The sequence below is a fragment of the Phalacrocorax carbo genome, chromosome 10 (assembly GCF_963921805.1).
Source record: "Phalacrocorax carbo chromosome 10, bPhaCar2.1, whole genome shotgun sequence".
Classification (NCBI taxonomy): Eukaryota; Metazoa; Chordata; class Aves; order Suliformes; family Phalacrocoracidae; genus Phalacrocorax; species Phalacrocorax carbo.
Window position 1 is genome coordinate 24,945,204 of NC_087522.1, and position 24,822 is coordinate 24,970,025.

Below are 24,822 nucleotides of genomic sequence, written 5' to 3' on the forward strand. Positions count from 1 at the left end.
CTGGGATCCCTCCGCCACCGGCCTCCCTCCCTGCCTTGCCTTGCCTGCCTGAGGCGCGCTCCCGACACGCCGCCGCGCGCGTCCCCGCCCGGCCCGGCCCGGCCCGCCGCCGGAGACCCGAGGGGGAAGAGGGGGAGAAACCGGGCCGACGGAGCTACGCGCCCTCCCAACCCCCCCCAAACACCGGACGGCGGGGCTCCACCGGACGGCCCCGGTCGGGGAAAAGGAGGGGGGGTAACGGGGAAGGCGGGCTCGGCGGCTCCTCCTGAGGGGGGACTACTTGACGTGTCGGTGCGGCGAATTTATTTCCCTTTGCCTAAGGAACGGGCTGTGCTGCGGCTCCCATTGCCTAGGGAAAAAGCCCGGATGTAAAGTGAGTGAAACTAAAGTAGAGTGAAGTAGGGCACCAAACTCTGCCGGAGCGGCGGGGCGGGAGGGGAGGGGGGGGGGGACACCGGGCGGCCCTGCCGCTACCGGACGGGGAAGGGGAGAGGGGGGAAGGAGGGGGGGGGTCGCGCCCCCCCCAACCCCCCGCCGCCTCCCCTTCCCCCCCCCCCCCCCCCCCCCAGCCCGGCCGGCCGGCGCGGCGGGGCTAGGCGCAAGGAGGGGGGTGGGGGCGGGGGCGCGCGGCCGGGCGCGGGAGCGCGCGGAGGACGAAGCTGGGGCGGGCAGGCGGCGGCGCGGGAGCGCGCGCGCGCGGGGCCCCGCCGCGAGGGGCTCCGCACAGGAAGTTGATGCAACAGGGCCGTGGCGGGGGGGGGGGGGGGGGGGCTGGGGGGGCGCGTGCAGGAAGCTGCAGCGGGGGGGGGGGGGGAGGAAGGCAGGCGATCTCATCCCCATGCAAGGGGCTGCGCTGATGCACCAGGGCACATTCCCTCCGCTCACCTCCGCTTTTCCGCCTTCCGTGCAGTGGGGTTTGCTTATTTATTTATTAACTTACTACCCCAGCGCCGGGCGATGCTGCCATTTGCTTTCGTGCGAGCAGCGGGGAACGGCAGCGCATCAGCTTTCCTTGCACTTTTTTTTAATTTCCTTTTCCCCCACCTTTTTTAATCCCCCCCCCCCCCAAAAAAAAAAAAAAATAAATCGTGGCGAGTCAGAAAGTTTTATAGGCAAGCTTAAAGCGTTTTAACGGTTTGCGGTGCTTGTTGACATGAAAGGCAAAAAAACCGTCAATTTTACTCGGTGAGGACGGCTGTTAGGATCAAAATATTGAACGGAATGCTCCTCCCTTGCTCCGGCACTCAGAGGAGACAGCTCGGGGACCATCGCCACCCCCACCCCCCCGCCCCCAGTTTTCAGCCACAGCACAATGGGCTTCTGGGGGCAGCCCAAGCCGCCAACCCATGCAGGATCAGCGCCTATCTGCAATAAACTAGCCCAAGTTACAGGCATGGCATGCACCCCCCTGCGCGTCTCCAGCTTCTGAAAGTCTCCAGAGTCTCGGAAATACTTAAAACCTCGCCTTTAGATCAGAGCCACCATTGCTAAAGCGGCGGGACGTGTCCTGAACGCTGCGGGATTGGCGTGAGCGCTCACGGAAAGCTGGGGGTTTGGTGCAATGCAAACCCCATTTTTTTTTCCAAGTAGCCTCTAAAATTGCTTTATTTCTTCAAAATGTTCACAAGTTGGGAAGAAAAGTGTTTGCATTATCTCTGCAGATGCTTCAGGAAACCACGATGAACTCATTATTATGTTGTGAAACTAAATCCATAAAGCAGTCATGATGAGTAACTCGGGGACTCGTCGTAATTGGGCAGTAATGCACAGTTTTATCATCTGGAAGATTCTGGTGTGCTTGACGTGAGTGGGGATTTACAGCAAGGTTCCCTCCCAACTGTCAAAAAATTGGGCTACCGAGCCATTGTTTATTTAATTACTGTTAATTTTCCACTTTTTTTTCCATCAGTTGGTTGCCGAATTGTGCATGATTTAATAATCGTGAACTTCACAACATTTGGTGCCTTCCTTAAAGCTGTAGCTCCTGGACTCATAAAATTATGCAAGAAACTCAGGTTTATTTTTTTTTAATTAAGTTTCTAGCCTGTGGGTTTGTAGATAGGAGCTCGAAGACACAAACCTTAAAGGCACAAAAAGGAAAAGGTACGAAGCAAACAGAGTAATCCAAAATTGCCTCTTTTCTGTTTGTATGGTTTTTTTACTGTTACACTGTTTGGCTTTTTCTTCTTGAGGCAATCTCTCCTACCTCCCCTCCCTTTTTTCCCTCTTTTTTGGGGAGTTTGGGGTTTGTGGGTTTTGGTTTTTTGGGGTTGTTTTTTTTTGCAAGCCAAGTATGATTTCAAACAGCAAGGTTGATGGAGCAAAGAATAAACACACAGAAAATACCAGGTGCTCATCAAATAGTTATGGATAGGTGCACCATTCATGGGTTAACAGGTAAGGTCACGTGCATGGGACCACCAAAAAAGTCTACCAGCCATCACAGTAAGTTTTCTAACATGTCCAGCTGTGTCCAAGAAGTGTCATGGTTAGTATAATAAAAATATTACACAATTTTTAACAAATGTACATTTCCTTTTTGTACTTCTTTCTACTTCTACAGCTGCTCAATAGATAAGTAATACAGGGATCAGGTCGATTACTGTCAGATCTGCATGTTAGTTTACTGAGATCTCTCTTGGGGCGTCCGGCCCCCTCCATCCTCTCACCCCTCCAGTCTTGAGTCTGTAACCAGTTTTTAGACCCCCTCTGAAAGTCCCAGCCCCAACACTCAGATTGTTTTTTCCCCCTCCATGTAAACTTTTACTACCGGCGGTTCAAGTCGTGGAGGCTGAGTGTTACAACCCAGACAACAGCCTGGATTTTAATTTTACCTTCAGTTAGGGTTTGAAGGAAGAAGAGGAGTCAGCTTACTCTGAAAACAACCAGAGCAGAATTGCTTTTGTCCTTCAGAGTTTTCAGTAGAGGCACCAAAAAACCAAATACCGAGTAAAGCCTGTTTATTTCTACGGGTTTTATTTTTTCTGGTTAACAAGCAAGTTAAAAGAAGGTAGGGACAAGTGAACAAGCGTTATGAGAGATTCAGCATGTTTATTCTGCTGAGGAGTCAATACGCGCAGTTTGACTGAAGTTTGTTTTAGAGATGAACTTTGGACAGAGTTCAAAGAAAAAATAATCATTAGCTGTTAGCGTAGATGTGCAAAGAAGTATTATGTGGTTTGTCTTCGAACTCAGAGTGTGATGGGTATCTCGCAATATCGGTTACTTTCAGCGCTTCCTACCCACCGTGATCTTTGGGTCATACCCAGGCAGAGTGGCTCATACCGTTTTACACCCTGGACTCCGCAGGTTAAGCCACAGTTCCTGATTACCACAGCCATGCTGAAAGTTTTTCCTTCAACCAGGGCACATACACCACTCAGGCGTGCGATGATGAAGAGGAGCGGTTCCAGCCTCTGTGCTACTTAGCTTCACTTCCACATCAGGAAAGAGGGCCTCCATTGGTGTATGTGTAGCATTCACCTCCTAGTAGTATTAGAAGTAGTTTCATGTACGAAATTGGAAGCAATGGAACCATCAAAAAAATTCCCTCCTTTGCTTTCTGAGTCTTTGTGCAACAAAGACGCCCTCCACACCTCCAAATGTGGTATTTGTGCTGCTCATCAAAAGTCATAGTTCGGTTTGTGCAGATTTTTCACTTTCTGTGTGGTCACATCACCCTGGACACTCACCCAGTCCCCTTTTCCAAGTTTGTTTCCTAAGAGTGCTTACAAGTACAAGGCAAATCTGAAGCCTTTCCAAAGTCAAGTGTGAGTTTCCAAATTCATACGATCAGCAGGCTTTCGATGAGAATTTGCAAGCAGCCGCTCAATGACAATGTTCCTCATTCAGAGTTATTTCACCAGTTTGGATGAATTTCAGAGAAAGAAGCACAGTCGATGTAAAGTATTAATGCAGGGGTGTCTCAAGAGTAATCAGTTGTCATTACTGACCATTATTGTAATAAGTACTCAAAATAACAAGTTAAGTCGTAATGTGCTAGCTTTGCTACATCCAGCCCATTTTACAGTGCTCTTTGCTGAGAATACTTAGAGCAAAATCCGAGAAGACATTAGTTACCATGCAGAAACAGTCTTGTAGCGACTTGAGTTAAAAGGAATTAGCAGCAAGTGCAAAGGCTCCGTAGCTACAGGTCACAGATTAAGTTGACAGCGGAGTAGCCGCATAGCACTTTCTCTTCCCCTGGTTTTCAGCAACAAAACTACCTTAAAAAATAAGCTAGGAGTTAGTTACTTGCCTATTGCTGTTTTTAACTGTGCTTTTGGCAGGGATGCTAGATGGCTGCAAATAAGAGGGGAGATAGCCTGTGCAGCCGTGCTTAAAAGAGAAAGCCACAAGACCGTTTCAGGCAAGGCATACCCCAGCCTAAGAAAACAGTCGGGAACCTGCCTGTTTTTCTCATCAGTGGTTGAACACAGGGTTATCTGTCCAGCAGGATCTAGGCAAAGAGCTCCTTCTACAAGCAAATACCTTCCTCATTCCCAGGGTCAGGGAAGGATAGGGCATCGCTCGCTTCCAGATGATAAGGAAAATTAAGCAGATGGTTTAGACCACTGGTTGGGGCCAGAGCCTGAAAACATGACGCATGCGAGATGCTCGCCATTAAGGGCATCAGCTTAAGTACAAACTGTGTTGCTTAACATAACAGCCTCCAACTTCGACCACGGATTATTGCCTTACATAGGAGCTATTGCTTACAGCAGCCGATGAAGCAGACCCCTGCTTACCCTGGCCCATCCGAAAGGACTTGCTCACGTTGCAGCTGTTAGTCAGTCCAGCCAGGAGTGGTGCAGCTGCAAATCTCGCTCTTCTGATGCTCTGCCTGGGAGGCAGCGGTTGGCTGGGTGAGCTAAAAAAATCTGTAGGAGTGCATTGCTTGGGATCTGTATTCTAGGAGAGGTAATTCAGCCTTCAGGCTGCCCTGTTCCTTTTGCAAAATTCATGTTTTCCAGGCTGCTTCCAGCAGCAGAGCCAGGGAAGGCCTGTCAGCACAGCATGGCGTTGTCTCTGTAGTGGGATTTCACTGGGGTTGCAGGCTCTTCCGAGGTTACCTTTGAAAGGATGACTCCGTCTCACTTTCTCTTCCTTTGATTACTTGCTGGCTCGCTTACCAGAGATGCCGGTTATTCTGTACAGATAGTAGAGGACTGTAGCTCAGTGAGGGTAGCCTGGCCTGTTGCACCAGAGAGCGGGCAGGACTTTTAAGGACCCACCATCATCTCACACCTACCAGCAGTTCCCAGAGCTCTTATTCCTTGGTTCCCCTCTAACACTAAGTGTTTCAGTCATGTTAAGGTTTCAGTATGTAAAGTCAGGAGGGTTGGTGGCGCCTTATCTAATCTGTCCTCCAGCAAAATGCTGGCTATTTCAACCAGTAATTCCATATCAGATCTGCAATTTGGGGAGGCCAGAGTGTATCTTACTCTTCACAAACCATCGCTGACTGCTTCTGGAGGTGTATCTGCTTTCAGAGAGTCTGGTGGTCTGGCCCTTTCTAGACTGAAGGAAGATCTGAGCAGTGATACTGTCTCTGGGAATCAAGAGGAATGGGTTTCCTTGCCCTTGTTTTATCTTTTCTCTTTAGGTAGATGTAAGCAGTCATAAAGGGGACATTGCTTATGGCGCTCAGGTGGCTGGCCAGGCTGACTAAGCACGCTTACGGATCCCATACGCTGTTTAGAATCACAATGAGCTCAGAAATTGTGTGCCAAGATGTGAACGGTCCAGGGAACAGTTACTCATTTTTAAGCCAGCGGTATAAAGTATCCTAGGAGCAATTGCAGCTCCATTATCAGGTAAAAGAAGCTCTTTTTGGCTCATTGCCCTTTTTGTTAAACAATGTAGTGCCCCCTAATTCAGGCTGATTTATTTTAATGTTGGTCACCCCGCTAAATTTTTCAGCTGGAGATTGTTGGACCACTAGTGATTAGGGATATCTAGTCTCCATCAAAATACCCTTTTCCAGATGACTTCAGCAGAATTCTCTCACTTTTACTTTTGAGGAGCTTGGAGGGGAAAAAGTTTAGTAGAATTGGAAAGCTGTGGATGGAAATGAAGCCGCTGGGTAAGTTTTCAAGGACCCACTGAAAAGAAATTACAACTTTTGCAACCGAGCATTTCAGTGCGTCGCTAACCTGATAAGCAAATAGAAGGGCAGAGAGGTAAACCAAAGGCACAAGCCATAGGCCATGACAGCAACTACCAGGTTGTAATGCAGGCATACAGACATCTCAACATAGACCTCCCACATGCACAGAAATCAGACATTGCGGCAAACAGCATCCACAAAAAAATGTCCATTCCTATAAACGGTACAACACCAGTAGACAGGATGTCATCTCTTTTTAGTTCTTTTAGGTGTTAATGGTCATTTTGTCACCTCGGAGAGACGTGATGAAGCAGAGCCTGCCCCGAGGAATATACCATTTAAAAGGTCACTGCAGGGGAGAGGCGGGGAACCAAGGTGCCTTAGGAAAACTAGGTGATGATGATAATTTCAGGATGTTAAGTACTTCAACTATAAATACTGATAGTTGTTTTCAAAAATATTTGCATAAATTTGGCCCCTAAATCCTGCCATATCACTAGAATAATAAAGAGCCTGGGGTTTGAGTGGATGGAGCATCTAAAAAGCAATTCAGTTCTCTTTAAGCATTTAACTAGGTGTATATTTGAGCTGCCAGTTTGGGACTACCAGCTGAGCAGCATCTTCTCCTATAAAATGGTGTCGCGAGAATATCGGTGTTTGAGCACAGTGCAGAATTAGTAAGCTTTGGGAAGTATTAACTACTGGAATCCCATGTATTTATCATCTGTTGTCCTGACTTCACTGTGCTGAAAAGTACCCCACCATAGGCACAGGGACAGGGACAGGAAGAGGAGCTGTGAAACGGTTGTTATTAAGGAGGGATGGGGAAGGGGAATCCAGGAACAGAGCTGTGCCTGGCTTTGCATGTGAGGATACGAGAGTTAATGAATGTTCAGTGGACAGAGAGGTCAGTGCCAGTGCAGGGATTCAGAGTGGATTTTCATGGCCTAACAATAAATAGTGTTAGTCAACTCTAGATTGTCTGGGATTAAGTGTAACATGGGTGCAGATACCCCCGAGGTGACTGATGCTGAACTAGTGTGGGCTCGTGGGAGTGCTGTTGTGTTCACGCAGCACCGTGCCACACGGCATTGCGTCTTCTGAGGAGGTCCCCTGCCCATCACAGCCCGCGGAGTCACCAATCGTTCCCGATGGCATGACAGCCTCTTCTCCGAATGTCATGGGCAGGTCTGGCTATATCTGGGTTTCTGCTTCGGCTGTGTTGTCATGCTGCTCTCTTGGATAATCCAGAGTTGAATGCAGCTGCGTTTTGAACGGAGTGAGAAGGGGCAAAGTAAAGATAAAAAAAAGAGTCAATAAACCTGACGGACATGGAAAGCGTCTCTAAAGCAAGACAATGCCCTTTTTACTCAGTCATGTTTTACAATACAGCTACTACATCATAAATTCAGAGACACATGTATGTAGAGAGAGATCTACATATATATTTTATTTATAATTGATTTTTAGTATCTTCCATACAAGTCTTCTGTTGCTTGAGTGATAGGCAAGTTGCAAAATATATCACTCAAGAGTTAGGGAATTTGGCAATTAAGCCTGTTTGTGCATTCTTTGTGTTCAAAATTGATTAATAACAGTAAGATACACCAACATTATGCTTTTCAGCTAGAAGACAGTTAGATAATGTCAATATATTCACAAATCTCATTGGCATCGCTTCCCTATACGAATAGTACATGTAAGCATAAACACATTTTTCTCTCACTAGGAGGGACAGAATGAAAAGGCTGTTTCTTTCAAAACTCTATTAGGCAATCAAGTGGAAACATGACATAATTTGATTAGTTTCTCTCACAGTGGACCTGGAAACACCATAGCGCATTGGAAAAAAAGCCTGTGATAGTTTGAAAACATTGCAAAGTTCCTGCTCACCTTAGTCTCACTCGTAATATCAGTGGGGCTCCTGAAAGCATTGACTCAGTGCTTGCCATCAGCCGGATAGTTAAACAAGGAGTTGGAAGTCATCTGAAGTCTGTAAAATTCAATGGAAACTTGTATTTTGCCTATTTACAAAGCCATTGCGTGCCCACCCCATCAGAGCAAACTGAAGGATGTTTCAAAAAAGATGTGCTAGAATTAGAAAGGCAACAGAAGGGATAGGGAATAACTTTCACCTTGAGAAAATTAAAAACACGGGGGCTAGGACTTTTCAGCTGAAACACGAGAAAACTGAGAAAGAATATAAGAGGCCTGCTAAATGAAGAGCAGCGTGGAGAAGGAGAATAGGGAACAATTCCTCAAGATGCAAGAGTAATTGGCACTTAGTGAAATGATGAGACAATTTTTAAAATGAACAAAAAGCAATGCTTTTTCACTCAATGCATAATTATATGTGGAACTCATTGCTGCAAGATTTCATGGAGCCTGAAAGTATAAATGTGTTTGGAAAGACGTGAAACAAATTTACTGACGGATGCCACGTCTGACACAGTGCTTTTCCCAGTGATCACCAGAGGCTTCCAGGAGGAAGATCCTTCTGGATGCACCCCATTTCTTACAGACCTCCTTAAGCACCTGAGTCAGGACATTATCAGAGAAAGGCCAGGCTAGATGATGCATATTTGGTCTCCTTCAGTATTGTCACTTTCATGAGTTCAGTAACAAAGGAAGTAGTAATATTTTGGTGGAGGAGAAAAATAATCAGTGCAAGAGGTTTCCTCTCTATTAATGTGTGCCGATGGTTATAGACTTCGCTTTTTACTTGAATAAACTTCTTGTACTGTGGGTTGGTTTTTTTTTTTCTTCTGAGAATGAAAACAGGCCTCAGGTTGTCATTCATATCCCATTTATTGGAATGGGAGGCAGTTTACCTCTTACTAAAATCCGATTGTTCAAACAGGAATCATGCAAGGGGACTGTTTGAAGGCTGTGGAGGAACTGTGGTACGCTCCCCTACAAACCAAAGCAGCATCCTGACTCTCCGCTGCTTGAAATACTGTTCAGAGGCAGCAGCCAACGCTAGGTGGGAGTTGGCTGGGGCACTGTCCGGTGGCGCCTGGTGTGGCTCTGCTGGGCCCCTGTGGTGGGTTTGCAGCCACCCACTGGCGCGCACCCATCCCAGCGAGCCTCTTCCCTGGAGAGATAGAGACCAGGGTCAGCCCACCCAGCAGCTTCCACTAGGGGCCACTGCTACATAAAGGAGGAGGAGGTGGAGGAAGAGGAAGAGGAGAGGGAAGAGTTCAAAAAGCGTTGCAGTCTTGAGTTTTTATTTCCAGGCATGAGGACATCTGTTTGTAAACTGCTTGGCAAATGTGTATGAAGAACTACTATTTCCGCTGAGGAGCACAAAAGAAAAGGGGTGACCACTGGGAGCTGCAGGGGCTGCTTTGTTTCCATATCAGATGTTACTGGCAGGGACTGAAAAGTCACCCACCCCTTGACCCAAACCCTTCTCTCTGCATTACGTGCACTTAGAGAAGCAGCGGATCCCTTGTTCTTGAGGGGACATCTGAGGTCGAGGAGGTGAAATGTCCTATGCAACAGCACTTCAGAGAGGAAGTAATGCATGTTATAACAACAATGAAGCTATTTTTACAAATATCTGTATGAAATTTGCCGCTTCCAGTTTGGACCTAAAGAAAGGCTTGTGTGCCTAAAAGCTTGTTTGTGTTTTCCAGCAATACTGGTTGATCTCCTAATAAATATATATTGCCTTCAGGGCTTGCCCTTCTTTATTCTTAGACCGTGGCAACTACAGCACTACTAAATATAATATTGAGACTTGGCAAAATATATTTTTAACTCCACAGTTTAACATGAACCATGCCATCCCTCACTTGCATGGGATGCTTGCTGATTTCTAGGGCTTCAGTATGAGCAAAACTGAACTTACAGGGCTAGGGAGTAATTATATCAATGGATATTTCTGGGGAATTAATTCAAAAGTTTAAAATTCTTTAGGGAATCCCTTCTGGCAGAGATGACAAGACTGAGGAACATTAACCTTGATGGATAAAATGAGAGACCTCAGACTCCGCCTGCCCTCATGGAGAAGAAATGCCTCCTCTACAGATTTGGAGAGAAACGTAAGGAAAATGTCCAAATATATAGAGGTGCAAAACCATCTTTTCCAGCCCATCACGCCCCTCAACAATTCTACTTTCACCCAGACCTGAAAGAAATTAATTATTCCCCAGAAACAAATGTTTCTCCACTATTTGTAAAGAGCTAAGGGATAGGAGGTTACGCCCCTTCTACCACAGAGTCCTTAGAGGGGATCGAATAGCTTGTGTTTATTTATCTTTACTAGCATAACCGTCTGTCAGCGGATTATCTCCTTCTGGCATTGAGATGGCTCCTTTTCACCATCAGGCAGCTGCAGAAGCAGCAGAGATTTTTTTTTGCTGATTTTTGACTTCCTAGTTCATTGTGTCTCTCCCTCTGGTTGCTGGCGTGAAGTGCTTAGTGGCGAATCTGGCTCTGAGACCAGTCTGTCCTGCTTCTCTACTACGCATCTGAAAAGTTTGGAGGCTCCTTCTTTGTTTCGATCTTGAGGATAAAATGGTGTGATTAGATAGATAAACTATAGTGTCATTTTGCATCCTCTGGCTCAAAATACAGCTGCCCCCTAGATGTGCTTTGAAATGATACAGGCACAGGAGCTTGTGCTGGGAAGCAGGCGGATTCTCCACTGCAAGGTAGGATTGTCCCAGATGTGCAATGTTTGTCATGGTGCAGCAGCACCAACACCTGATTCAGGTAAGGAACATTTTTTGGGGCACTATGCAGTTAAGGAAAAGACTGAGTATTTCCACCTCCAAAAATATCACATACAGCTTTGGTATTAACAAACTCCAGTCCATATCTCAGTCTGAAACTGCATGCAGTGAGAAAATGTGCCCTTTGCCATTACCTGTTTTACTGCTACTGCCAACCCTAACCCCAGGCTTAACATCTGCAGAGGGGATAAGCCTGTGCTAGAACAAAGCGTGCTGTGTTAAGATTATTCAGATATGGTCCTTATCTTAACATGGAAGAAGGAACTGAATACACTAATAAGGAGTCCTCTGCAACTGCTGGCTGCTTCTTTCCACATTGCCACAGCTTAGTACATGCAGGAATATCCTTTCTGTGGACTGCAGCTGGGGGCACCTCAGGATGTGTCACTCTGAGGGAGACTCTAAGTGGTGTGGGGTGAGGAGGGTCCCTGTGACAGCTTCGTCCGTGGGGGTCTGGGATATCTCAACAGGGGCAGGGTGGTGCCTGGGGGGTACACCTGCATCTGGAGTGGTCCAGGGTGCTGCCACGCGGTGGGGCCCAGAAGAGAGTAAGTAGGAGGCTGAGATTCCTCAGCATTTTAAGGTGAGGACTGGTCACCTCAATTACAAGGGGGCTGAGATGCTTGCTTTGGGACCACCTGAGGTTCCTCAGTCCCAGGGATATGGATGATGCCTCAAGAGAGAGACCCCAGACTGTCACAATTAAGTGTCCCTTAAGCCTCCATTTGGGGTGATGTGGGACATCTCAGTTTGGCGTTGACAGGACACCTCAAATCCACTGTGGTGCATTGATTCTGTGCGAGGCACACTGGGAGCACTCAACATTTGGGGAGGTCTCCAGACCTCAATCCATTGGTCTCAATATGCCAATATTGAGGGTCAAGATACAACTATCTGGATGGGGAGTCAGCTCAAGGTACACCAGTTTTTGGAGTGCAGGACTGTGTGATATAGAAGGGACCAGAGAACCTCAGTTTGTGGAAGGGAGGTCACTGAAGGGCATCTCCATGGTGCTGCCAGGATAGCTGAGTATGACGGTGTCAGAAGAGCAAAGCTTGGAGATCTCTGGGTTTCTGGATTTGGGAGGGTACCAGGCATCTCAGCTGGAAGGCATGCATGGTACTGAGCACCATGTCCACTGTGTCGCTGGCTTCTTAACTTGGGAGGATCCATTGTGCCTTCACGCCCTGTAAAACCCCTGGTCCAAACAGTACTTCTGGCCACCTTTATGCAGTTGATGGGAAGAGTGTAGGAAAATACCCAAGTCCAAATTTATATGGGCTTCCCATGTCTACACCAAGGCCTAGCAGCAGGGCTTGGCTGAGGGGTGGGAAACAGAGGGCTAAGCAGCACTCTTGGGTATGGGAAGCACCTCCATGGTCAAAGCCAAGAGGTTGGTTGCTGTACATTAGTCCCCGTGCTGCAGAGCAAGGTGGGGGCTTGCACTGGAAGCTAGGGTGAGGCTCAGAAAGTGTCCTGGTGAGGCACTGTCATTCCTGCCTGGCTCCTGATCTTCCAGCCTTTCCATTCATTGCAGTTCAAAAGCATGGCAGAGCACTCCAGGGTGGGGAAAGGCCTGTCATCAAAAATGGGGTAAAAAGAGAAAAAGGAACCTGCACTTTTTTCTAATTCAGATCAAATATTTGGATCAGAACAGAAGGTCAAAAGAGATTAGGGATGTTTGAATACAAAGCAGAAGGGACCAGAGACCGTGAGGTCAAGTGCTGAAAGCAAATAGAGAATAGACGTGTGATGGGCATACATGTGGTGGAAGGGGATGTTCCTTTCTATTGGTGTTCAAAGAGGAACTGTAATGCTTTAGATATTTCCCTTTCGTGAGAAGGAATGAAATACTGAAGGTACCCTGGGAAGTTACATGAGATCATCAGGGCGAGTACTCAGTCTCGGTGATATGTGCAGGGCACATGCTTTGGCAGGGGTAGGTAAGAGATGGCTTCTAGAGGTAGGCACCTGGAGAGAGAGAGAGAGATGAAGAGGAGGCATGGGCAACAGAAGGACCCCCGGAGGGCATCAGAATAGGGTGGGCGAGGAAAATAAAATCCAAAAATGAGTAAGTTGCTTGAGAACAGTAGGCAGAAAGTGAAATTGGATGAAAAATGAAAAATGTGAAAGGGAAAGATAAAAGAAAAACAACAGAACCTGGGAAAAAGTGAGAACAAAGAGAGAAAACCAGACTGTGAAATCCACCTGAAAAGATAAGTGAGTTCTTCACTCCCTATCTCTCACTGCAGTGAATATTTGGAGGATTTGACTTGCTGCCTGAAGCAAATTATGTTAAGTAATGGGGAGGATAATGGGGTTTACACATGGAGGGATCTTCTTGCCTCCCTACTGCTGTTTCAGTAACAAGTGCATGGCTTTACATTATGTCCTTTGTATTGGGAAGGACTCTCAGTATGTCAAGGATTTTATAGTGAAGTAAGGGCAGTAAGGGCTGGGACCAGGAAAGGTGACTGAGTGTGCTTGAAAACCTTTCAATGCTTAAGAAAGTATGCATTCATATTGTTTTTGTGATGTTTTTTATAAATATTCAGTTCAGAGTTGTTTTAGGGAGGAATTCTGAAATAATCCAAAGCTCTTCCCCTTTCCTCCTGTTTTTCTGTATTCCCCCCCATGATTCAAACAATCTTCACCTTTTTTCATGCTATGCTTTAGGATTACTGTTGTCTTCTGTATTCTAGCTCCTTTTTACCCCCTCGTGGACTCTCCCTCATTCATGCTAGGATTTGAATTTCTTTTTTTCTTTCATTTCTTTCTTTTCTTTCAGTCCCAAGTGCTTTCCTCACTGCAAGTGTAATTCTACCTTTAATTACTCCCCTCCATGAAATCTCCCTTCTCTCTTGCCTCCTAATGCATATTCTCTTTCATATCCTTCTACTTCCCCTCGCTCGAGTACTCTTTTCCCTAGCTTCCCATCGATTTTCACCCATCCTGTTGACATTTTCTTTCCTCCCCTTGTTCCTGCATGTATCCCAGCGAGTGTCCCTCCCTGCCTTCCTCTCCCTCCATCCTCTTCCTTGCTCACTTGCAACTCCCCCAGCCCCCAGCTTTCCCTTGCTGCCAGTGCCCCCCTCCAGCCCAGATGTCTCCATCTCTCCTCCTTGTGGGAAGACAGGGTTGGGATAGCCTGTGAGAGGCACAAGCCTGAAAAGAAGCACTTACAATGAGAACTTGAGAAGAACAACACACAAGGAAAGCTGAAGAGAAAGCAGAGTGTGGAGGAAGAGGGTAAAGGAAGGGAAATGAGACAAGGGAGGCAAAACCAGAGAGAAGAACTAAGAGTCATGAAAACACTCGGACGTGGTAGGGGGAGAGAGAGACACAGAAAAAACCAACACAAAACCAACCAAAAACCATCACAAAAACCAGCTGGAAAACACAGTAGAAAAGATAAGTGTGAGTATTCAAATGTAAACAGATTAATTTCTTCATCTGTATTGCAGCAGTGCCCAAAGGGTGCCAAACAACCCACAGCACGGCAGGGTTATTTGCACACAAGAGACCTTGCAACCCCGGCATCACTTTTACTGTAATGCAAAGGCAAAGAGCAGGGAGGAAAGTACAGCATACCTGCAAAGCTGTCAGGTGGGTGTCAGGCAGAGGGGTTAATAACTGCTTGGGGTTTTTTTGTTGTTTTTTTTTTTCACCAAACCTGAAATACATGAAGATGCTTGCCCACAGATGAGCCAGGATCACCCCTCTGGCAGGACAGCCTGGCCCTCACAAGCTCTGGTACTCCTGTTTGGCCTAAAGAGATGCCCAGCAGCTAGATATTCTCTGCCCCCCTGTCCTTTGCTTCCCATAACTGAACCCTATATGCTCCCTGTAAATCTTACCTCACGTATCCAGGGAAGTCTGACCCCTGATTAGATACGTGAACTACAGAGAAGTGCTAGACTGACCCTTGTTATAAACGACTGTATTCTTGGATAGTGAAGTCTTAAGACTTACTTATTTTGCCCTTCTCTTTGGACCCATAACTGCTTGAAAATAACTAACTCTACTAAGGAGTGATTACCTTCTCTAGGTATGTCTTGCCTATATCTGGTCATATGTCAATGTGAGATTGCCTCACCCTTTACTTTATATTTGTCAGGAGAAGCTAAGTAAAGGTTGTATTAACTGCTATTTGCCCTGGTCCTGCAGTATGCAGCCAGTGTGAAATTCAAAGGCAATTTAGAATGCTATCACCTGTCCTACTGATGGTATTTTGCACTCCCTTTATTTAGTACAAAGCAAATCATACCCCAGGTGCTTAATTTCCTTCTAAAAAATTAAGACATTAAACATATTTGCTTTTCAGCTTGCGAACACTCCATCCCTCTGATCAGTGGTTCTGACTTCCTGGGGACTGCCTGCCTAGAAATGTTTGTGCAGAGCTGCTCACTGTACAAATACACCTTTAGGATCCACTCTTAGCAAGTACTACCCATTTAAATCCACCTAAGTTGGTTGTGAAGCAGAAGGGTCACTGAATATACTTTGGTCCTTACAACTGCAATCACTTCCTGAAGAGCAAAAAGTTTCCTCAGGCAGCAAAAATACATTCGCTCCATCAGCAAGACAGCACAGATTGAGGCTGTTGGCACTTAATGTATGTAAATTGTCAGGAATCCTAAGCCCCCCATCCAAACCAGCTCTTCTGAAGTCATTGCACTGCGCCCCGACTCTCTCAAATCTGCATATGCCTTGACCACCTCTTGTTGGCTATTTCTGGCATGAACGAGTGAAACCCTTACAGAGTTTTGAGTACTGGAAGGGATCACACCTTTTGTAACACTGTTTTTCAAACATGTAGCAGATTACAGGAAAACAAGCTGCAGGAAAAGTGATCTATGTTCAGCTCTTTTCTTTTTCAGTGGCTTGCTGGTGGTGTGCTAGCCAAATCACTGGATTTCTCTGCCTACTCTTCCTTATGCAAACAAGGGGAAGTGATACTTAGTCATTATTATAACATCTAGGGATGCAAATTACTGTGTCAATGATTACTGTTTGTTCTCAAAATACATTCCATTTCCCTTTATCCCATTTACAACACTGGATTAGTCATTTCCAAGGTTACAGATTCATAACCATTCATTCCTTCGGATGAAGTACTAGTTTCCCTAAAAAGAAAAGCAACTCTTAGAGGTGGGCCACTATTTAGCACAAGGTTATGTGGGATCAAGTTGCTTAGATACTGGAGTGATGGAGGCTATTAAGTACAGAGGTGACCAATAAACAGTCCTAAAAAGTGCATAATATATTGAAGATCTAGCAAACGCCTGTCTAATGTAACATCTGATGGCTAATGAGGATTTGTAACTCATCTGTAAGAACAGCTTTACTTTCTTGCAATGATACTGATTGCATCAGGAATTTCATAGTAGTGCAGAACAGTACATAGATTAAAATCATTAGACTGATGGGATACACAACTATTAGCACACATCAGTGTGCTTCCTTGAATGTGGATTTTACAAAGTAGGAAATATCTTCAAGAATCTACCTCATCTTCATGTTTCTGTAAAGGAGTTTTTCACTGCTGCGTGTGTATTAGTGCCAACTTCTCCTTTGCTGAATTTGGGATTGTAAAAACTCTCTGATCTCTAACTATATATTGTCCTAGTGAGGGTGGAAAATGTTTTATTGAAGCTTGCTGGAATTTTGAATGAGCTTTAATCTCTGAGACACTGGAGGCAATTACTTGGGCTATGGCTACACACAAAATTGCAGCGATTGAACTGAAGATTGGAAACTGATAAAGCAGTTCTGTATAAAAATACCTTTCTTGGCTTGGGTCAGTGTGGGCTTCATACACCCTTCTTTGCAGGTAAGGAGGAAGTAGCAGTTGTTGTACATCCTGATTCTTAGAAGATTTTGACACCTTTCCACATGGCACTCTCCTAAGCAAGCGAAGAAAATATAGTTTAGATTAAATCCTCATTAAGTAGATGCACGGCTGGTGAAAAAAAAAAAAGCTTTAAAACCCAGTTATCAATTGTTCTCTGTCAGACTTAGAGGAATTTTCAAATGGGATCCTTCCAACATCTGTGTGGAATCCATTTGATGCAGTATTTTCATTAACAACCTGTGACGAGGGAATAAAGAGTACTCATAAAATCTGCAGACATCATCTAGCTGGGAGAGGATGCAAACAGTTTGGCGGATGGACTGAGAATTCAAAATGATCTTGCTAAATTGGAGAAAACTCAGTAAAGAAAAGTGCAAAGTGCTACATTTAAGAGGAGGAAATCAAAAGCACAAAGAGAAAATGGGGAATAACTGGCCAGGCGGCAGTACTGCAGACAGACAGCTCGGGGTGTGAGCCATGAACTGAATAGGAGTCAACAGTATGATGCTGTTGCAAAAAAAAAGGCAGAGCTAATGCAGGGTGTTGGATGCATGATGCAGCAGGTTAACTGGTTTGCTCTTCCTGGTATGGGGAAGGCTGGACACAAACTGAAGGTTTCACAGCCGAGCAGCAAATCTGAGAAGAGGCTTTGAAAGCACATCCTGTGAAGAAAGATTAAGAAGGTTTGTTTAAGAAGGGCAAGACTAGAGAATGATGTGGTAACTGTTGGCTTGTAAGGATGAAATGTTCTCACTGACCACTGCGAGCAGGACAAGAAGACACTTCTGCTTCAAAACAAGAAGCAGGAGGTATACCCAGGAAGGTATGAAAACCCGTGACATTTAGGCATAAGGGAATGAAGTTGTGGAGCTAACGAGATGGCTCTGCACCGTGTCCCTCAATACACTGTGACCAGCTTCCTCCAGGGATGCCATAGGTATGCCCAGGCCTGCCAGTGGGAGGCAAATGTAGGATGCAGATGGAAACAAGCTCAAGGCATCTGCACAGGGTGGCCACAGCTGAACTGTACCACCTCAAAAATGAAGACAGGATGACTTATTTTGCTGTAAACCCCCAAGATGCCAACGTTCAGTTTGACAGTGAAAGCAGAGCAACTTCCTCCTACCTATCAAGATGCAGAGAAACCCTAGGGCAGCTGGTAGGAAAAGGCCATGAATTATGTCCCTGGGCTCTCCTGCTGAGCCATTTCTGAACACCTTGGTGAGGAGATCCCAGGAGGCTTCTAGGAGGCAATATAAAGTGCCTAAGCCCTTGCCAGTGCAGACAGTCCCTGCTTGTCAGCTGTGTCTTGCCTACATCCATGTGGACATTTTGCCTTTCAGTAGCTGCTAGTCTCCCTTGTGATTTAACTGGGGAAAAAAATTGATAATATTTTCCTCTGCATTTTCAATTCTCCCTAGAGCTGGCTGCAGTTTTTTTGAATCCTGGAGCTTTGAATTTTATTGAGGAAACAAAACAACCAAAACCACAGAACAATCCTGAAACCCACTGAGTTTTTCACCCTGTTTCTCAACCAGGAGACGGAAAGCATAGCCAATGAATGGCGAGTGGCAAATATGGGTTTGCTAACCTCCACCAGCCAAATTTAGTGACTAATGTCTCCTTTCTTTTGGATGAAATGGGATTAGCAGATATAGATTGGTCTTGAAAATCAATCAAGAAACCTAGCATTCTAGTAAAAGTTGGGAAGCTCTATGGAGATCCATCATTACTGTATCCTCTGCAGTAGACCCGTAGCTGGAAGGATGCAACAAAACTGAACTATCCTATTTGCTGTGGAGTCAGGGGGAGAAGAACAAATAGCACCGTGGAGGAGTGCGTGGCTCAGCAGGCAGAGGGCTGGATCGGCAGGTAGCAGGAGCTGGGACTAATCAGACTTGCTGCATGACACTGGCAAAAATGTTTCACCTGTCCCTGTGCCACAACATCTCCAACAACAAAATGAGATAATGAGCCTGGCTTTTGCTTATAAATAACTTAAACTAACTTTCCCTATGAATGACTTTCCTTATAAATAACTTGCCTTATAAACAGCCTACATGGCAAATACTACATAGGACATAACAGGCTCTGTGGCATTTTTTGTAATAAACGTATTTCAGAACCCAAATAGCTCAGTAAAACAGTTGCAGATGCTATTTTTCTTAAGGGAAATATGTGCTTTCAAAATGTGTTGTTAGTATAAAAAAAACCCAATTCGCTGGACTGATTTAAATGTATTAGCTAGCATCTAACCTGCAGTAATTTAATTGCAAAAATCTAATTGCAAAATTAAAACAATTAGCAAGGCAGCCCTCAATGTTCATGGTACTACATCTATTTTACACAGAAATTAATAGTATCTGAAGCAGCCTATAAAATAAACAAAACAATCACTAACTAAAGATGGGGAGTTTTTTGCAGACCTGTTGGTTTAGAGTTAAACTAGGTAACTTTCCCCATTAATCACAGAGTGGCTGGAAGCCAGTCCATGCCAGCACGCACTGGATCAAAACCACGTGCTACAGCCCAGCCTAGCAGAGATCCCCAAAGTGACAGTGACTAACAGGGCAAAGAGGAGGTGTCTTGTGATCCCAATTCACGTGCATGGAGGGCAAGATCCACATCTGCCAACAGTTCAGCAGGTAACCAAGGCAAGAGCACAGACTGAGCTGGTTCACCCAGGAAATTTCTTGGCTTAAAAGATCCCATCCACAGTCATTTCTTGAAACATTCTTGCACGTAAGTGGCCTATAAGGTGAAGCTTTCTCTCTACTTGCAGGTTGAAGTTTATACACTGCCCAGTGCTTGTTGGTGGCCCCAACATGCTGCGACTTGTTGGGTAAGATAAAAAACATTGGATGTTTTACTTTCTGCCCAGGCGTAGACAATGGCGATTAGTTGGGGAATGTTTGAATTGGCGCTGGTGACTCGGTGCCTCTTTGCAGGATGGCTGCTTTGGGTTTCATCCTGACTTTGGCTGAGGCTTCAGAAGCCAAGTTCACACCAGGGCTGGTGGGCCTGGGGCTTTGTTCCCATTGTCTTCCAGGAACCGCTCTTCACTTCCGAGAATTATCGAGTGCCGAGATTGCCAGCTGAGCTGGTTTCTGGTGGAGCAGGCAGAGTGGATGAACTTGACCTGGTTAGCAGGAACATACTGATCTTGCAGAATGTTTCTGACAAATTATCCAGTGGTTTCATTTCAGTTAGGGTCAAAAAACCCTTCACTTCCACAAGACGAAAATGTCTCAATTAAATTATCTTAAGAAGGCAACCATGAAGTTCAGTTCTCCAGCCTTGTCAAAACAAGGGTCTGAAGACCTGGTCTGAAGAGCAGACTGCTGCTGGGCCTCCTGGCACCACCCTACCAATGGGACTATTTCTCTGTATAGGCAGTTGTTTGTGAAACTTGGCGTAGCCCTTTCACAACACCCTCTTAGCACTTTCCAAGAGCCATTTAGCACTTAGCACAGTAAGCAATATGTGGCCAAGGAGATGGAATAGAAGAGGGATATATTAGGGCCAACTGCTGTTTGAGGGAGTTTGCTTATTAAAGCAAATGATAATATCAGAAACAGTAATAAGCTGCTGTGGTAGACAGAAAAAATCCCAAAACTTCCAGGGCTAAATATCTCCAGACTCTGGTTCTGACTACTTTTTAAGCAATTCAAAATCCAGAGTCGCTAGAAGCTCAGTGGAATCTACATCTTTATTCAGTATCTAATTTGTTTGAACTTAGTTGCCATCTCTTGAAGAACTGGCTGATTGTTCAGATATTTTCCCCTTTATTTAAATAAGCAAGTGCTATGTGTGAGACAGAAAGTGCCTGTGGAATATCTGGTAAAAGGGATAAGAAGTTTGGTGAACTGCTCCAGGATAAACTGCTCCTGAGCAGCTTCCTGGTTTTTTTCTTTCACATCGTCAGCTCATGTGTCTGTGATTTGGACTTCGGACTGAAGTCTTCTGTGTCTGATACTCCACTTGCTGCACTTCACTGCAGTCTCGGCAGTGCCTTGTGGCTGCGAAAGCTCTGCCCATGCCTTCCGTGGGCAGACGGCTCAGCCCTGGTATGCCTTTTATAATCCTTTATATTTCTGTGCTTCCAGTCCATAGACAATTTTTTGTATAGTTTCCTACCACATGCAATATACAAACAGTGTGCTCAGCTTTGCTCAGCTTTGAACATTCTGAACCCCTTTTTCTAGCAGATCTTTCATAAGTTAGCATCCCTTCATAGATGTTCTACTGATTTCCACTCCCATTTCTGTTGATGTTCCTTCCTCTGCGTGACCTGGAGACAGCTTGGCAGCCCAAGGCAGCCTAAGGAGCCACTTCTGTGCAGAAACCACAGGTCCTAGAGTGTGCTGAGCCAACATCAAAGATAAAACATTAAAGATACTGACAAAGCAATGGCATGGTGATAAGCTTTTGCACATGTGAAGAATGTATAAGGACGTCCTTATACATCTTCTTTCATCCAATTAAAGTGATCTGCTGCCATTTTGTGGAATGTTTATGTATTTGCCACTTCGGTCTGCTGTCACCAAGAATGTTAATGTCTATGAAAGTTTCCATGTTCTTATAATTATCCACTACCTGTTACAAGTTTGATCACTCTTGAATTAGAGTTTTCCCTTTAGCCAAGCGCTACGAACCCCTTATAAATCCTAGTTTTCACAAGGGTGGGGAGCTAACTGGGGTTAACTCTGTACTTATCTTTTGTTTCCTAGCTTTGTTTGGATTTTGTTTTAAATACTAGATGGCTTGTAAAAGGTGGGTGTTTGATGCAATTCAGAACATGAGTCAAAAGGCTGCAAAAGTGGAAAGAATGAATTCCTCGCTTATCCCATCCTTCTGCACTGCAACCCCAGGCTCCTGCAGGGAACAGATGACATGACACCATCAACATACCGGCACACAGTGAGCAGGAGCGCTTCGCACTGCATGGCCACCTTGCTGCCAGGGCAGCAGAGGCAGATGAGAGTCAGCTGCCAGCTAGCAACTCCTACCAGTATAGCTATGGCTACTGGGGTTTCAGTGCCCGGGTCCTTTCCCAGCCTCTCAGTGAGTTTGTGGTTGGCATGAAACATCGTGCTGCTCACAGCATACCGGTTAGTATCCAAGCTGTCAGTGAAAATCATCTCTACCATATGAACCGCTGTTACATTTGAGTTTGAGTCAGCTTTCTTAAGAAGGAAACATAAAGCCACAGCCAGCCTGGACAGCTAATCTACATCCTCAGTTCTCTCTTCCTTCAAGATCTTCCTCCATACTCATATCTTGGCCCCATCTTGGCATTTGGAGGAGGTTGGTGCTCATATATCAGTGCAGGGATACAAAGATGTATAGATTGGTCCAGCAGTCCAAGCTGTCCCCGGAGGATGCTCCACGCTCGGATCGCTGGACGCGTCTTTGCATTCAGATGAAGCTGGTGGTCATGCATCAGTGGTGACACAAAAATGTACGGCAACCCCTATGCAAAGACCTCTTGCAGCTTTAGCATCGCCTCTGTCCTACATCCCCCAAGGAGAATTTCCCCCTTGGATGGCTTAGTAAAACCAGTACGTTTTGAGCTGGAGACAAAGAGTTGGTCTCTAAGTTCGAGCAAGCTTTTGAGGACTTCTCTACTACAACTTTGAGATGCACAGAAGGAGGGCACTGGGGGGAGCATCTCTCTCCTGAAAAGGCCAACTTGGGACAAGGGTTGTGGCGAGTTTAATCCTGGTTCTTCAGCTCCGAGGTGCCAAACAAACCATTTCGGGCAGTTCGTGGAATCCTGCCCATCCCAGCCTTACGCAGGCAGTGCATCTGTACGTGGCCCATCCTTTCCTCTTGGGGGGGAAAAAAAACCCCAAAAACCACAAAACGGCTTACCGATTCTCCTTTATCCTAGGAGCAAACAACCAGTGACCGATCCCCCTTCTTTTATTCCCGGAACGAACAACCGAGGGCGGCGGGGCCGGGGCTCACGGCGGCGGCCAAGGCCACGCCCCCTTCCGCCGTGCCCGCGGCGGCGGCGCCCCCTGGCGGCCCCGCTGGGTGCAGGCGGGCCCGCCCCGCCTCCCCCCTCAAGTATGTCAGCGCCTCTCGGTGCTGCAGAAAATTACGTCAAATACCAGATTTTACTGTAAATCGTTCAAACTTTCAAAACAAAACAAAAAAATCACCAAAATATCGTTTGGGGTCGTGGGAAATATTTAGCTTTACAGTTACATCCAGGGGAGCGGGTTTATTTACCGAAACAGCCTCGGCGGTGTCTCGGCTCTGGGCCCACGACCGCGGCCACGGCACTGAGGGGGACACGGCGGTGCCAACCTCCCACCGCCAGGGGGCAGTGCCGCCGCGGGCAGGGCAGCGGCCGGGCCTCGCGCGCGCGGCGCCGCGTCAGCGCGTGCGGGGGCGGGGCATCGCCTCATGGCGGCCGACGGGGGCAGGGCTGAGGGAGCCGGCGCCGGCGGCGGGGGAGCGGGGCGGGTGGGGTCGGGGGTACCCGGTCCCCGATTCGCAACCCTGGGGCAGGGAGGAGAGGGAACCGGAGCCGAGGGGGATCCTGCCTTCCCCCAGCCGTGCGCCCACTCCTGCGGGCTGAGCTTGGCCCCCTTCCCTCTCCAGTGGTTGCCTCTGCCAGCGTAAGAAGAGCAGCACCATCTGTCTGCTTTCCTTTTTCCAAAACCTACATGCTTCAGAAATTGCCAGCATTCACCCTATAAGTAGCATTGCATACAGTGTAATTTCCTCTGTACTCAGCACTGGTAGGCCGCACCTCGAGTCCTGTGTTCAGCTTTGGGCCCCTCAGTACAACAAGGGCCTTGAGGGGCTGGAGCGTGTCCAGAGAAGGGCAGCGGGGCTGGGGCAGGGTCTGGAGCACAAGTGTGCTGGGGGGCGGCTGGGGGGGCTGGGGGGGTTTAGCCTGGAGAAGAGGAGGCTGAGGGGAGCCCTTATCACTCTCTGCAACTACCTGAAAGGAGGCTGTAGTGAGGTGGGCGTCGGTCTCTTCTCCCAAGTCACTAGTGATAGAATGAGAAAAAAATGGCCTCAAGCTGCGCCGGGGGAGGTTTAGATTGGATATTAGGCAAAATGTCTTTCCTGAGAGAGTGGTCAGGCATTGGAACAGGCTGCCCAGAGAGGTGGTGGAGTCACCACCCCTGGAGGTGTTTAAAAGACTCGTAGACGTGGCACTTGGGGACATGGTTTAGGAGTCATGGTGGCATTGGGTTGGCAGTTGGACTTGATGGCCTTAGAGGTCTTTTCCAACCTTAATGATTCTATGATTTCTTTTTTTTTTTTTCTCTTCCACAGCTCCACTGCTGTTTCCTCTGCTATGAAGAACAGCAAAGAATGATTGGAATTGGTATCCAAGAGAGAAGATCAGACCAAAAGGGAGGAGGGGGAGAGCGAAAACTTCCCAGCTCTCTTCCCGATTTTTCATGCAAAAATGCCAATAGCTGTAGGATATGCAAGTCTCTGCCCCCCATGCTCCACCAGCACAGGAGGTGGCAGGTTTCAGGACTAGAGCAGCCGTCGGTAGGTTCCAGCACGGCAAGTTCTGTGTTCCTTTGATTAAGAGATTAGGTGCAAAGGGCCAACCAGACAGTCAATTTTTTGAAAAAAAAATCCAGAAACAAAAAGGAATTGAAGCAATCCAATCCATTTGAAGATAAAGGTGAGGTGGCACAAATGTCATCCAAATTGCTAAGCTTCTCTGTATTGCCTGCATTATGTTCGCAGGTCAAATGCAGTGTGAAGGGAATGTGAAAATCTAACTGCCAAGGCATGTGGGCTGTGTCAGAAAGACTTGCTGCTCTCTGCTTTCTTGGAGCTAAAAGAAAATTCAGTAAGTTGCTGAGCTGAATGCTTCATCCTCTTCCCTCACAAGCTTCTGGAGGTGACAGATGTTTCCTCAGGGCCTGTTATTTTAGACACCTCCATGATTTATATATCTCTGCAAGCCTGGTGGGTGGAATTGGATGTCGCAGACGAGCTGAAAATAACTTGTATACTCAGAGCGATATCTACTGGCCCATGTAGAAAAACTCCAAGATTAAATTGAATCGCATTATATGTGCCTGGCAGATGCGTTGAAGATGTACAGATGGAGCAATGGTGGGTTAAAGTGAAGT

At 46.5% G+C, this 24,822-nt stretch overlaps 2 long non-coding RNA genes across 2 annotated transcripts; one reads left to right on the plus strand and one right to left on the minus strand.

Moving 5' to 3' along the window:
- Positions 1–26: 26 nt before the first annotated feature.
- On the plus strand, positions 27–9,787 carry LOC135315279 (uncharacterized). Its single transcript, XR_010374718.1, has 2 exons — positions 27–373; positions 8,970–9,787. It is a non-coding gene; the product is annotated as an uncharacterized LOC135315279 (long non-coding RNA).
- Positions 5,992–22,707, minus strand: LOC135315278 (uncharacterized). The gene is made up of 4 exons (XR_010374717.1): positions 22,577–22,707; positions 16,635–16,754; positions 8,003–8,102; positions 5,992–7,372 (listed from the first exon to the last, which is right to left on the minus strand). It is a non-coding gene; the product is annotated as an uncharacterized LOC135315278 (long non-coding RNA).
- Between the last annotated feature and the right edge of the window lie 2,115 nt (positions 22,708–24,822).